Genomic DNA, 11,068 nt, shown 5'->3' with positions numbered 1-11,068 from the left:
TCCTGCCCAGATGCCACCCTCATCTGCTCCATTTCCTCCCTGTGAGCATCCAATTTAGTTTCTACCCCCATTCTGACCCCCTCTATCTGCTGCCCCATTTGTTTAACTTCCCTTTCCGCTTGGTCCCTCATGTCCCTCAATTTGCCTTCCATACTGTTTTCTAACCCCTCTAACCCCTTTTTCATCCCTTCCATTTGATTCTCCTGAACGGCCATTCTGTTTTCTACCCCCATTAACCCCTCCTGTATTTCCCCTAATCTATTGTCTAATCCCTCTATTCTACTCCCTAACCCTCCGATCTGGGCCCCCATCCTTTGTTCTAACCGTTGGCTATTGGCCCCCATGTCCTCCCTCAATTTCTCGCTATTGGACCCCATGTCCTCCCTCAATTTCTCGCTATTGGACCCCATGTCCTCCCTCAATTTCTCGCTATTGGACCCCATGTCCTCCCTCAATTTCTTGCTATTGGACCCCATTACCCCCATTTGGCCCTCCAATCGCTCACCCTGAGCATCCATCCGGTTCCCCATTACCCCCAATTGCTCACTCTGCAGTTTGAGGGACGCCTGCATTTGCGCCATAAATTGCTCCATGAGGGCCTGCATTTGGGCCATCCCTCCCACTTGTGCAGCGGGTGCGGCCGCCGTAGCTATGTGCGAGGCGCCATTTTGCGCGCCCGCAACCTCGTGCGCGAGGACGCCATTTTGCGAACCTGCCGCCCTCACTGCTTCGCTCTCCTCATGTCCATCAATTTGGTCCTGGATCGACCCTGCCTCACTCTCCTCTACCGGAACCCAGCCGTCTTGATCTGCCATAGCGCGACTTTCAAAATTCAGGTTTTTATTTTTGTAAAACAAAATCAAATTTCGCCGTTAATAATTTCGAGCGCGTGAAGCGCGCTTCGGGTCCAATCCCACTTCCCGACACCAATTGTTACGGACACGCGGATTAAGATGTTATGATGGGCCGAGCGGAATGGCCGCCGTGTTCGCACAGTTTACCCGATTCCACCCGACGTTGACCAAATCGCGCTATGCTAAATCAATGAAGGAAAGGACACAACGGCTGGGATAAATGAAACGACACAAGGGGTACAGTTCTCAAGACCTCCGGAGGAGGATATAATTGGTGGTGGAGAAAAGGGGTATATTACAAGGTAAGAGGTAAAGCACAGAAGAGATAGGCACTTAGACACAATCTTATCTATCCCAGAGAGACCACAGACAAACGGAACAAGACTGACTTACACAGGGATTGATGGCAGGGAAGGACAGGCAGTCGATAGCACAAGGTGCACCTTGGCTCAGGGGCAGAATCAAGCACGGTCCAGTCCAGAGATGCGGGGAGGTATTGCAGCGCTCGGAGGTGGCGTCTCTCTTGCTTCAAGTCCAGCGCGCATCTGACGTCACCTCCCTCTTCCTGCGCATGCTCAGCGGGGAGTGACACGCCCTCGGCTCGTTAGCTCCGCCCCAGATGGGATCGGTCCGCCGCTTCTATTGGGTGCGGGGGGTTACCGGGCTCCGCCCTTGACGAGAAGCTGACAGCGAGCCCCTACGTGGTAACCCCGTCGAGCACATGCTCGATGGCGGCTCGTTGGAAAGGCTTGGTGCCCTTTCAACACCCCCTACCAACCAAGCCGGAGTGAGGACGCACACTCCCCGCGCCGCCGCCGCTGTTGTTGTTGTTGTTGTTGTTGTACCATGAGGAAGAGCTGCGGGGAGGTATTGGGAGGTCCTAAACTTCCTAACGGTGCCATACAATCACATTCTGGTGCAACGAAGAGTCAGAATTAATGGAAACGAGTCCTTAACTGACATAGACTAAGAATAACTAGCAAGATGTCCTATAGTTGTCTACGTGAGATGCGGTGGACCTGGATGCGACATTTAATGGGGGAAATAGGGGAAGGTCGGGTCTACAGAGTGTTGTTTACAGAAAATGGGACTAGGGAATGGGGGATTGGGGATAGTTGGGAAGTATTGGGGAAATAGGGGAATATTTACAAGCGGATATGGATGGAGGCCAATCTCATATCCGCAACAATATATATATATATATATATATATATATATATATATATATATATATATATATATATATATATATATATATATATATATATATATATATTGTGGTTTTCGGAATAGAGGCAACTCCCCTTTTAGTTAGTTGCACTACAACATGTAGCCTCGCTTAGCCAGTTTTTTTTTTTTTTTTTTTTTTTTTGTATACAGAGTCGAGGCTCGTGAAAGAGCAAACATTTATCAAACAAACAAATCAAACAAACAAGCAAACAAATTATATAAAAAGGGGAGCGGTCTACAAGATGGGGAGAGAAGGGGAGGAAGCACACAAACACAACATTTGAGAGCAGGGACATCGGGAGATGTGTGGGAGGGAGAGGGCCTGGGGGGGGAGGCAGGATAGGTATAAAACGCAAGGACACCAAGGACTTCCAGGAAAGAAGACAAAAGTCACCTCAAAAAAGTGGATTTGGGGTGAAATTAGCAGGGGTAGAAAAGATCAAGGTTTTGGATTGGGGAAGATAAGAGATGGTGGTGAACAGCCGTTTTAAAGACCTGGAGGGAGGAGTGGGATTGAAGAGAGTGAGGGAGTTTGTTCCAGAGGCGGGAGAAAAGAGGAATGAAGGAGTGAAGGTGAGCAGAGAGTCTTGATTTTGGCAGTTTAACCATAAGAGGGTTGCAGGCAGATCTTGTGCGACCTGTAGGAATATTTGGGGGACAGAGCCCAGAGAGAGCTGGGGGAGCAAGGCCGGAGAGGAGTCGGTAGAAGACGGAAAGACCACCAACCTGCCTGCGGTGATTAAGTGAAAGGCCCTCGGAGATAGCGTCATCGCGGGAGATTCCAATGATTCTGAACGCTTTGGTTTCAACAGCATGAAGACGAGCTAGGTGTGAGGCAGGAGCACCAGCGCAGAGGGGAGAGCAGTATTCCATTGAGTTGTGGATGAAAGCCTTGTATGTGGTGAGGAGCTCAGGTGTGCCAAGGAAGGACTTCGCACGACGGAGGATGCCCAGTCGGCGACTAGCTTTGGAGGACAGCTTGGAAATGTGGTTTTCCCAGGAAAGATCATGGCAGATAGTGAGACCCAAAAGCTTGAGTGACAGAACTTCTTGGAGAGGATTATTCAGAAAGTAGATGGGAGGGTTGTCCAGTCGGTCCTTTCGGAGAGACATCGTAAGAGTGTGAGATTTGTCAGGATTGAAAGACATGTTCCACTTGTTTGCCCAGTCTGTGATTTTGTCCAGGTCTGCAGAGACTGAGGAGGCTGCAGACTGCCGATCTGAGGGATGAGGAATGGAGCGGCAGAGAGTGGAGTCATCAGCAAAGAGATAGAGAGGAATTTCAAGAGAGTCAGAGAGATCATTGATGAAGACCAGAAAAAGCACAGGGCCCAGAACACTGCCTTGGGGAACTCCAGCCTGAACAGGAAGAGGAGATGAGAGAAACCCATTCAGGGCCACACGTTCACTACGACGAGAGAAGAAGTCCACCAGCCATGCGTGGAGATTTCCATGGATACCAAAGGAGGAGAGTTTGGTGAGCAGAGCGGGGTGCCAGACTGTATCGAAGGCACATGATATGTCGAGGGAGACAGCTCTAATTTCCTGTTTGGCATTGAGGCCCTCCATCCATTGTTGAGACAGCAGAAGCAGCATGTCCAGAGTAGAATGGCCTGGTCTGAAACCAAATTGATGATCAGAGATCAAGCCATTGGAGAAGAGGAAAGATTTCATATCCGAAGCAATGATGGATTCCATGACTTTGCTCATAATTGGGAGAAGGCTGATTGGTCTGTAGTTGCTAGGATCTGTTTTTGCACCTTTTTTGTGCAAAACGGTGATGTTGGCTGATTTCCAAGCAGATGGCAGTTGACCTTGAGCAAAAGAGAGGGTGAAGAGAACAGAGAGAGGGAGTGAAAGAGCGGAAGAACAGGATTTTAGGACCCGTGGGCTGATGCCGTCAGGTCCAGTTGCAGAATCAGAGTCGAGGGCTGACAGAAACTTTTCCACCTTGTTAGGAGGAAAGGACACAGAGTCCAGGAGCAGCTGGGTATGACTGCGTACGGTGGGTACAGAGAGGGATGGGTTTGGGACACAAGATTTGGAGGCAAACACAGAGTTGAGGCATTCAGCTTTTTCACGTGCGGACTCAGCTGTGTAGCCGTTTGAGGTAAGGGAGGCGATGGAGGGGGAACAAACACCAGAAACAGATTTGACCAGACGCCACCAGGATTTGGAAGAGGGAGACAGATAAGAGAGTTCGGTCTTGAGAACGGAGAGATATTGTTTCCTGGCTCTCCTGAGGGTGGACACACACTTGTTTCGGGCTTTGTGAAAGGAAATGAGATTTCCTTCCGTTGGATTTGCTTTCCAGGAGACGAAGGCAAGTTGTTTCTGGGCAACAGCCTCACCACAAGATTCCGTGTACCATGGACGGGAGGAAGGGTATGACAACTGAAGACGAGATGGGATAAATCTGTGCATGAGAGAGAGCAATTTACTTTGGAAGAATTCCCAGGATGAGTTGATGTCAGAGGTGGTAGAGATGGGAGACCAGTCCAGATGATTGATGGCTGCTTGAAGACCGTGCCAGTTGGCCTGAGTGAAATGCCAGACTCGTCGACGCTGAGCAGGCTCCCTGAGAATGGTCAGAGAGATGTCCACTTTAACAAGCACATGATCAGATGAGCCGATTGGAGCAGAAGAAGAGCAGCAGACATTTTCAGGGATGTTAGTCATAACCAAGTCCAGAAGAGAATTCCGTTGACTCCGTTGACTGAGATCCAGGTCGGGAAATTGACAGATTGTGTCAGTCCCAGTGAGTCACAGAAGTCCTTTGCTGAGGAGCCATGGCTGATGAGAGAGGTAAATTTCTTAGTAAATGTGAAGTATAGTCTCCTTCCCAGTGTTAGTATGCGTTGAGGCAGGTAAAGTAAGGTAGGCCTCTTGGAGCCTGGAATGCCATGTGGTGGGCCTAGGACAGGTCTAGGAGGCCCGAGGGAGGAGCCGGAGGGCGTGGCTGGTAAGCAGCAAACAGCCAACGGGAGCTAAAGCGGAGTGGCCAATAATGGCGGCCAATGAGAGCTAAAGGGGAGTGGCCAACAACGGCGGCCAATGAGAACTAAGGGGAGTGACTGATGAGGGGCTATCATGACACGTGACCCCCCGGTGGCCAGTGGAGGCCCGTGGAACATTCTAGTGTGGCTCCGGGGGGATTTAAGACCCGGCCCGGACCCCCGAACTCGCTCTCTGCTGCCCCCCTGTTCTCCCTGGCTTTGGTCTCTCTTTTGCCCTCGCTCTCTTTGGATTCATGCTCTCGCAGGACGATCTCTCTCGTTGGCCCTGTACTCCGACGATCTCCCTGCCTGGACTCCCTGCACGTGCGCTTTTGCCTCGCTGACTTCGGGACACGCTGCGTGGATTCCCGTTCGTGCACGACTGAGGTCGACGTCCCTGCCGCAAAAATCCTCGAGGGGAAACGCCCAACGAGCCGTCCGGGGCGAACTGCACTAAGCGGCCGTGCTTTGTGCGCGTCTTCTTCTTCCTCCCCTTCCCCGAACGAGTCAGAGGGCCCTTGTCTGGGAAACGTACGTAAGGACTGTTAAGTTTCTCTTCTGTGTCTCTTTTCTCTCACCAGTGTACATTTTGTGAATAAACCTGTGCTTGTTTCCAACTTGGCCGTTTTCGTCCCTTCACCATTGGCCTCGCATTGCATGAGATAAAACCGCTCGATTGGGTTCTTAGTAATTAACAGCACGAGTTACGCGACACGCAAACCGCTCGGGCGTATCAGACCAGCATGACTCGTGTGAGGTCCAGCCCCCATCCTCGCGGCGGTGTGTGTATCAAAGGTACCCGGGTTGTGACCGGAAACCCTTTCACGCGCTCGCTGCGGTTTTGGCGGCTGGAATTGCTCAGCAATCCGCCCCCACGAGTGTAGAGTGGGTAGCGGCCTCGTGGACTCGAACCTCGAGGGGGAGCAGGGCTTAATCCCCCCTCAGTACGTCGACGAGCTCGAGATCCGCAACAACATATATATATAGCTTGCGCAGACAAACAAACAAAAACTTTCTTTTATAATATAGAGAGAAGAGAAGAGAGAAGAGAAGAGAAGAGAGAAGCTATAGTAGTAAATTCATTCAAAAAGAACCAAAAATGTCGGGACGGGCCCCGGGAAGGTTATAGGCTAGGTGGTGAGGTCCGTTGAGGCCGCATTGGCCGGGCTGGGCCCATTTCGCAATTAAAAGCTGAGCTGAATTATAGTAGTCAATCTTCTATGGCTGCGAGTAAAAGCTGAATTATAGTAGTAAATTCATTTATAGTATATTTATACTATAAATATTTATTTATACTACAAACTATAAATATAGTATATTTATATACTATATATATAAATATTATAGTATATTTTATATATTATATATAAAATATATAAAAGCTCAAAATATAGCCTCTCAAAATATATAAATATACTATAAATATACTATATATATAAATTTATACTATAAAAGACAGCCTTCTTTCACCTGAAAAACATCGCCCGTCTCCGTCCATCCCTCTCCTCCGTGGCTGCAGAAACCCTCATCCACGCCTTCATCACTTCCCGTCTGGACTACTGCAATAGCCTCCTTTATGGTTCACCCTCAACAATCACCAATAAACTCCAATACATTCAGAACTCCGCTGCCCGTCTACTCACCCATTCCCGGACCCGTGACCACATCACCCCCGTCCTTTACAAGCTTCACTGGCTCCCCATCTCCCAGAGAATCCAGTACAAAATCCTCCTCTTGACCTACAAAGCCCTCCATAACCTGGCCCCATCCTACCTGGCTGACCTCCTCTCCAGACACACTCCCACCCGCAACCTCCGCTCTGCTGGTACCAACCTCCTGACCCCCCCCCCCTCCCCCATCTGGACCAAATTTAGATCCTGGGGGGACAGGGCCTTCTCCATCGCTGCTCCCACCCTCTGGAACTCGCTACCTCACACCATCAGAGACTCCTCCTCACTCACCACATTCAAAACATCACTCAAGACCCACCTGTTCAACACTGCATTCAACATTTAACCCACAGCATCTAACCCCTGACTATCTCCTCTCCTTCTCCCTCCTTTGTGCTTTGAATATTTCCCTATTGATTCTTCTTTTTTTGCAATTGTTTTTATGTTTTGCTATGCATTATGTTTTGCACTCTGTCAAAGCGTCTTTGGGATTCCTGAAAAGCGCTATATAAAATAAATGCATTATTATTATTATAACCAGAAGAAATTAAATGAGTTATGGATGTAGCTTCAGGATGATCTTTATTTGTGAAATAGGTCTTATTATCGGTCTTCCTCAATGAGAGACCCTCACTTTCTTTTTAAAGAAAGAAAGATGCTTCCAACCAGACCAACTCCCATGCAGACCAAATTCCAACCAAATTAGAGCAAATAAGCAAGAGGAGACCCGGTCTCAGATGACGTTTCATCCGTTTCACAGCAGGCTTCCTCAGAACAATAAATAGACCAGGAGTCGTGGCACGTACTTGGTTTTTATTCACCATGTGGCCGCTTCCAGTCACGTGCCAGTGATCAAGGTCAGATGGAGTAGGTTTTTTTTTTTTTTTGCCAACCTCAAGCAATAAGCGTCAAAGGCATCATTGATGGGTTTTTCTGCTCTTTTTTGTTGTTACTTATACGTGATCTGGTGTTTTATGACTGTGCATGTTTTAGTTGTTGTGTTTCTGGGGCACAGACATGGGTGGCTTCATCTCTGGGTTGGATGTGATGAGGTGGGAGTTGTGTGGTTGTTGGAGTTTCCGTTTGGGTGTTGTCCACGTGTGTGTGGTGTTTGGGATCGAGTGTTGTTGTTGTTTGTTGCTCACCTTTTCCAACTGCTTGTACCATGCAGTTTTTGCCATTTGTATAAGAGGTGTATATTGTGTTTGTATGTCAACAGTCCCCCCAGTTAGACCACCCTCTGGGCTCTTCACATGCCATCTTCCAGTATCAATCTGTGTCGTTTGTTGGAAGTCTCGTCTAGAACACAGGTCCCATTAGGGTCAAATTTGAAGCCAGATTGCAGGAAATGACATGCTAAGGCTGACTGTGTCATCTTTCCTAGCATAACTGCTCTAACATGTTTATCTAGCATTTGTTTCAAATTTCTTCCAGTTTCACCAATGTAGAATTGGTCACAGTCTCTGCGTGATGAATGGTAAACTACTCCGGATTTATCACCAGTTGATATTGTGTCCTTCAGTTTGAAATGACATTGCAGATGGTGCGTAGAGGCTTGTAGGCTACACCAATCCATGTGCTGTATACTATCTTGCCAATCCTTTCGGAAAGGCCCAGTACGGCAGTACACAGTGCCCAAGCATATCTGGCTCCTTCTGTCTGTTTTGGTTCCTTCAGGTTAGGGAGTGTCCCTTTGCTATACCCATTTTGAGGAAGACTCCTCTAATTAATCTGATTTCTTTAATTGCATCGGCTTTGGAAGATGACGCAGTCCATGCCCAAGTTGCTAAGGTCCGTGCTACACTTTGTTTTTGGGAAGATTGGGTTAAAGGAATTAAAATCCAGTGATCTGGTGTGGGGTGGTTTCCTGTAGACAGACATCTTTAGGTAGCTTACGGTCCATGTCCAAAAAGGCCTTCTTCTTCCATTTCAGTTGTAAAACGAATGCTGGGGAATACCGGGCCAATTTGCCCAAGTAGGGGGTCTACCTTGTCTGCATGCATAATGGCTAAAGTGTCATCCACTTACCTGTTCCAGTATCGTGGGAGCCAATTCTCATGGGATTCGAATATCTGTCGTTCAAGTTCCTCTATTAATCCCTGGTGTTGGGCTAGCGGCTAGGGTGCCGGCTTAGGATACCAAGGATCCTGGGTTCGAATCCCGGTCGATCGCTGAATTAACGCCAGGGGGGTTGACTCAGCCTGTCATCCTACCGAGGTCGGCAAATTGAGTACCAGTTCACTGGTAATTCCCTGTTTGTCGTTAAAGGCGGCAAAAAGGGTTGGCGGCAGGAAGGGCATCCGGCCGTAAAACATTGCTTCAAAAAGGGGACCAAAAAAACAACAACAACCACGGTTCCCGAAAAAGGCCAACCCCCACTTTGCGGGGAAAAATGGCCTCTAAAGGTGGTTTAAAAAAAAATAAATTTTAGTTCCTCTATTACCAAGTTAGCCACAACAGCAGAGACCGGTGAACCCGTAGCTGTGCCAAATATTTGTTGATAGTGTGTATACCATCGAAGATGAAGGTAGAGCTATTTAGACATCTCCAGCAAGCCAGGAATGTCCTCAGGTGTTAATTAGCTGTTCTCACAAGCCATTTTCCAAGCATTACAATGTTTCAAATGCATGACAACCACCACCAGATTGACTGGGATACTGGTGAAGAATGAAACCACATCGAAAAATACAATTGTCGTATCTTCTTGGATTCTAACCTCTCTTATCCTTTCCTCAAATTCACCAATGTTCTTGACGGTCCATATATATATATATATATATATATATATATATATATATATATATATATATATATATATATATATATATATATATATATATCTCTCTCTCTCTCTCTCTCTCTCTCTCGGGTAACGATAATAAACAACCTGGTGCTTCCAATCGTATGGCATAAGATCATAGCACTCCAGCCTCCTCAAGCTCTGATCACCAACATTCAGAGGGGTCTAGTTGACTTCTTCTGGGGAGGCCACCACTGGCTTAAGCCAGATGTGCTGTGTAGACCACGTAATTCAGGTGGTCAAAACCTGGTGCACATCCCTAGTCGAATAATGGCTTTTCGGCTAATGACACTAAAACTTCTGCTGTACAGCGAGGTTGTGCCATGGCGTCCTCTCACGAATACGTTGCTCAGGCAAGTAGGTGGAATGGACTATGACCGGGAACTTTTCCTTATGGACTTGAAACAGGTCGACAGAGCTCGGCTCCCTGCATTTCATCGGTCTCTCCTGAACGCCTGGCAAGCTCTAGGAGTGCAGCGGTTGGAGATCTCATGATCCCAGGAGGTTTGTGCATGAGCCATTGTTCCAAAACTCACTATTCGCTGAAGTATCTACCAGCCGAGCTTTTATGGAACATTTTACGAACAATGGGATTAATAAAGTGCGAGATCTTATGGAGCTATCCTTGAAGCGATGGTTGTCTGCCAGCGCTGTTTCTGGAAAAATTGGCTTGCGTTCAATTAGAATAGTGAGTAGGGTCATAAAGATTGTATCCCAGACTTTTTTAGATTTAAACATTGGGTGGAATGGGGTAAATGAAGAAGTAGATTTTCGTTTAACCTTCCCTGAACTCTCAGTCACTGCCCAGGAACAACATGGTATGTTTTCCTCTAACAGCGAAGAATCCGGTGTGTTCCACATCATGGGAAAAAGGGCAATGTATAGAATTTGTCTAGAGGTGTGCTTACCGGGCTGTGCAGCACCCTTAAGGAACAAGTGGAAAGAGTCTTTACCTGCAGGAGCATTTCTCACTCCAAAGTGGGATGAAATGTACAGGAGTCCTACTGTTGGACGTACAGGAGACCTAAATTGGAGACTGGTCCATCACGCCCTGGCCACACAGGTGTTAGTTCAGAAGTTTAACCCTGCTGTGTCTAATTTATGTCCTTTTTGTGGTAATGTTGAACATTTGTATCATGCGTTTATTGAGTGCAAGAGATTGTCATCTCTGTTTCTGTATCTGAGCCGAATCTTTTGTAAATTCAAAATTGTTTTTTCTGTTACAATCTTTGTTTACGGACTTGCATGTAATACTAGGAAAAACTCTGTGATTTTGCTTTTGAATTTTTTGCTTGGAATTGCTAAGCTTGCAATTTATAAAACCAGAAAAGCCAGATTAGGTAGTGGAAAAAATGAAAATGCACTCTTTTGTTTCATCGGGATGGTGTCAGCACGTATAAAGCTCGAACATGCTTATCATGTAAACATGGGGAACCTTCTTGTGTTTGAAGAGTTATGGGGCATGGGGGGGTGTTTTGTGCAAATGCATTAGAAATGAGGTTGTGATTTGTATGTGAA

The sequence above is a fragment of the Myxine glutinosa genome, chromosome 11 (genome assembly GCF_964187855.1).
Source record: "Myxine glutinosa chromosome 11, kmMyxGlut1.1, whole genome shotgun sequence".
In the NCBI taxonomy this organism is placed as follows: domain Eukaryota; kingdom Metazoa; phylum Chordata; class Myxini; order Myxiniformes; family Myxinidae; genus Myxine; species Myxine glutinosa.
Note: the sequence above shows the minus strand (reverse complement) of the source record.